This window comes from Asterias rubens, chromosome 3 (assembly GCF_902459465.1).
Source record: "Asterias rubens chromosome 3, eAstRub1.3, whole genome shotgun sequence".
In the NCBI taxonomy this organism is placed as follows: domain Eukaryota; kingdom Metazoa; phylum Echinodermata; class Asteroidea; order Forcipulatida; family Asteriidae; genus Asterias; species Asterias rubens.
Genome location: NC_047064.1, coordinates 15,725,619 through 15,730,606, shown reverse-complemented (window position 1 = coordinate 15,730,606; position 4,988 = coordinate 15,725,619).

Here is a 4,988-nt window from a genome sequence, read left to right as displayed (position 1 = left end):
TTATTGTGTATGACTTTTTGTTCTCCGTTTGTACAATTAAATCTTGAACAATGGTTAAATTTAGTTGGAATAGGCCTACTTGCTCGAAGCTTTAAGTTTAAAACAAATTATCGTTGCAAAAAATATAAATGAAGGCCCACTGTTCACCCCACTGTTGCTAGGCAAAATTTCACAACTCGTAACAATTACTCTGAAGATTAATTTCTATGATCATAGTAATTTGTATTATGTGAGGTACTTTGCTTGAAAATTTAGATTGTTACTCGTAAGACCAATCGTAACACTAAGTGATTTCAACCCGAAGTCACTAGGCCCCATCTGCTGAGCCTATTTCTACATGGTTAAATACACACAGAGAGGGAAATGAAACTTGCAAAAACAATTAGTAAGTGGCGCTGGCTACTCTTACAGAGTCTTTCTCAAAGGCTAAAAATGAAAATGAAGTTTATAAAACGTAACTGCGCTTTTGCCATAGTCGCACTGTAGGCCCCTTTTCTTCATGTCTTCAACCACCCTTCTGCATGCTGCCTGAGATCGAGTTATGGAAGTTAGTAGTTTATAGGCGAGCAATAACACAAACATATTCTTGCTATGGCTCAACTAACTCAATTTCAACCAGGTTAGAATGCAACTGCAACCACCAGTGTGTCAAAATATCAAATTTGAAATTCCCGCCCTTTTCAGTAGTCATGTGGTCTCTTGATGTGTCATCATATGTAGGTACGCATGCAGTTGTGGTAGACTCTTCTTATTTAATAGAATGGAAGAAGATGATGTTTTTTCCATGCAGTGAATGTAGGGTTAATAAGTCTCCTTGTATTTTGATATGTAGTGCGCACATGTGTCGCACCAGAGATTCCGTGTCACCAATGTGAAAATAGGGAGATTGCGATTCGGGACAGGACGGTATAGAGGACAGGACGGTAACCGAATTTGGCGGTCCTGGCTGCAGTTTTGTTACCGCACTGGCTGTCGCATACACGCAAAGGTATGGGCGCCCGGACCCCTTTGACCTGGACAAGTGCATGATATTCCGACGAAACTCAACAACCAATCAGACAACGTTTCCATATTATTTGTAGGCAGTTTCGATTCCTAGCATAGCTGTGGACCGGACCCGCGGACCACACGGTGACACGGCGATCGAGTGGTTGCGTGATCACGTGAAAGTGATTTCCCTATCTGTCAAGACTTACTTGCTCACTGTCATGTTGAGCCACATTGAGCCACTACCGGTGACGGCGTAACTAGAGTAAATATTTTAGGGGGACACAAGGGATGGGAGCACAAGTTTTTCTAGGGGGCCCTCCAGAACAAGGGGGATCTAGCCTTGCTCAAGGCAGTCGCATTTATTTACTCCGAAAGGACGCCGCACACGTACCACTGACCCGCACGCGGATCGGAGGCCGCACCATTTTTGTTTGGCCTGCTGACCGTACATGCGGCCTCGAACTCAAGAACCATTTGGATTTGTGTCTCACTCCACGCAAATGATAAACTACTGCCCATTATTTGAGGTTAAGGCCTGCAGGTCAAATGCTTTTAAAATTATAATAATTGTGAGGTATTTGAAATTCCACTTAATTTAATTGCAAATGACAGGTTTTTCAGCAAATCCAGTGTCCCGAATGGCGCAGTGTGGTCTGTGGAGATTCAGGTTGTCATGTGACCGTGAAATTAGGACTTACACGCCTTGACCTTTTGAGAAGTTGGCCTTGTGACCTTTTGATGTAAATACATCGACAGGTGACACACTATTGACCTCAACTTCAGATCATTGTTCCTGGAACTCCCCACCCCCCCCTTTTTTTATTTGAAATGCAACCGAGCCATTATACACTTTCGGTAAACAGTATTGTCCAAGTCCCACACTTCGTGTATCACAACTTACATATAAAATAACAAACCTGTTAAAATTTAGGTTCAATAAAATTGGTCATCGGAGTCGGGAGAAAATAACGGGAAAACCCAATCTTGTTTCCGCGCGTTTCGCCGTGTTTAAAATAAGTCCGTAATTCTCGCAAACGAGAATTTTTATTGTTTTAATGTTTTCTCAAAAAGTAAAGCATTTCAAGGAACAATCAACCTTTTTCACACAAAAACATATACATTTACATCTTTATGTGGGTTCTCATCAATGCCTGTTCACCAATCAAAATAATCAGACCAATTGTTTGTGTGTGCAAAAGCCACTGAACAAAATAAGAAGTACGTAGCATTACGCATACCTTTCTTCAAAATAGATTAGGCCTGCACCACAAGGAAAACAAAACAAAAACACCCACATGTCTAAAAAAAACACCAAAACAACCAAAACACCCACATGCGTCGCTCATCTGCCCCGCCCGCCCCTCCCCCGCCACATTACCATTACCATCATACGGTTACAACAGGATACCGATGGATCCTTTGTTTTACTATTAATGATATACCGACAACGGGTACGTGTACATGAAAGCCGTTCAAGCATGCAACGTTGACCGGCCAATATTGCGCAAAAACCATGAGTGCCATGTTTGCTGTCGTCTGCTCATCCTCCGCGCACACTGTTTGGGTTTGATGGTTTATAATACACTAAATTCAGCAGTTGTCAGCTGATTAAATCCTACGCTTTTTATGGAGGTCGCCTGTGAGTCTTCCATCTCCAAGGTTGGTTCAGCTTGTTTCAAAATGGTTCAAACTGTTTGTGTGAATAAAACAGATACAAAATAAGATGGCCGTGACTGAGCATGGAGGAATCCTCCATGGCCTAACTAAGGACTAAGTATTAAGGTTTGTTCGCTACTCCACGAATTCGTGGACGAACCCATGGTTCTATGGAGTAGGCACGGGCAATGTAGTCAATGCTTAGCAAAGAACCAGTTACTGGGACTGGAAAGCTTGTTTAATTCCCATGCACCGCATGCACATTCTCACTAAGTAAAAGGTTTTTCTTGACTTTGCAAAGGAAAGAGCAAGACAAGTTTATCTGTATTTTAAGGGATGCATCTTTCGATGATTATTACTTAGGCCTAAGTAATACTGTACCTACTAGAGGCCAGGGGGCTAGACTCAGTAACTGGGGCGCTGTATTCCTTTTTCGAAATTTTGACATTATCTGTCATAATTTCGAAGAAAGGAATACAGCGCCCATGTTACTGGATAGTAATAGTATCGTAGGAGGTCCTGTTTTCGAGGTGTCCCTAAAATCGTGGCAAATCTTTTACCTCTCTGTGCGCGATGTAAACAGTCCCCAGATAAAAATTGTGTAGTTTTATTTGCCAAGCAAAGAGTCTCCTCTCCCTTGACCAAAACTTAGAAACACGTAAGGCTCCACTGGATATTTGCACTTGTAAAATGCAAAAAGTTTGGTATTTTAGGCATTTCTACAAGGTACAACAATATGTCATAATGTTGAGGCCATATACAAATATTTGCCCACCGAAAAAGTTTCATCAAACACTATTTCAATTCACAATTCATGATGATCAAATCATGTGACTGAATATTTTGCTGAGCATTCTGGGAAAAAATACAGAGGCTTAAAGAAGCCATGTGCCTTATATCATTTTCTAATATTTTTGGAGATTTTTTTTTAACCCTCCGATCAATATTATTATTAATATTAAAACTTAAACGATCAGCTTGTTGATTCAATTATCACTGTTTATTTAAACGCTTTATTATAAATTTTAAGAGAAAAAAAGGGGAAAAAAATAAATAAAAAATCAGATTTGAAAGCCAATGATTATTCACACTTGTTATTAAATTATTATTTTTATTTTTTTTTGCAAATTACCATGGTAATTTTAAAATTTCATTAAAAAATATTTTGAATAAAACGAAGACAACTGCTGGCTATAGAGTCATACACAGAGTCTCAAAGAACACTGTCAAGTAGTCACTGTAGATGTGTCTTCCATGTATGGCTTCACCGGGAAACCATGCTTTCTTGTTTGCCGTGAAAACAGAAAAAACTCAAAACAAATGGGGCCAGTTGAATTCATCGAAGATCGGTGTGTAGTGTGAACATTTCAATATCCATCAAGTTTTAATATATGTTTGCATACTTCATATTAACAAAAGAAGGTAATTAGGGCATCGGTTAATATAAGGCATCATTATTTTTTTTCCCAATTCAAAGAAAAAGGCATAATAGCGTGAAAACTGGTAAGGGGAGGATATAGACTAAACTGTACAGGTACTACGTACTAGTTTGTAACACGGGTATGTTGTTGGACAGTCATTTCATACATTGGTCTATCCATGGAGGAAGGAAACGGAAGGAGTTCGAGCGAAGGGACTTAAAGACAGTGGACACTATTGGTCATTGTCAAAGACCAGTCTTCTCACTTGGTGTATCAAACTAAACAATAGATGCATCAAATAAACAAACCTGTGAAAATTTGAGCTCAATTGGTTGTCAAAGCTGTGAGATATGAATGAAATAAAAAACATCCTTGTCACATAAAGTTGTGAGCTTTCAGATGCTTGATTTTGAGACCTCAAATTCTAAACTTGAGTTCTCCAAACCAAATTCGTGAAAAATTACTTCTTTCTCGAAAACTACGTCACTTCAGAGAGCCGTTTCTCACAATGTTTTATAACCTCTCCCAAGTGAGGTTACCAAGTGAGGTTTTATGCTGACAATTATTTTGAGTAATTACCAATAGTGTCCACTGCCTTTAAAACAACGAATCCGTGGTAGGCCTACTGCGTTTTTTTAACGACACCTCGTAATTACCCACATGCCTTACAAAAAAAACAATGGGCGGCCTGGCGTCTGTGAGTTTGCGTCTGTGAGAATATGTAGTCAGGATGGCAGAGCAGTCTAAGGTTCAGGTCGTCGTCTACTCTGTAGGGGTTGTTTGGAATCCCGCTCCTGACATAATTTTGGGTGGCATGGTTTGCGTGTGCACATATAAAGTGCTCGCCTCTCACCAATAGAGGACCAGATTTAAAATTTTGAGTCAAACAAATTGCAAAAGTGTTTTTTATTGTAGATTCTT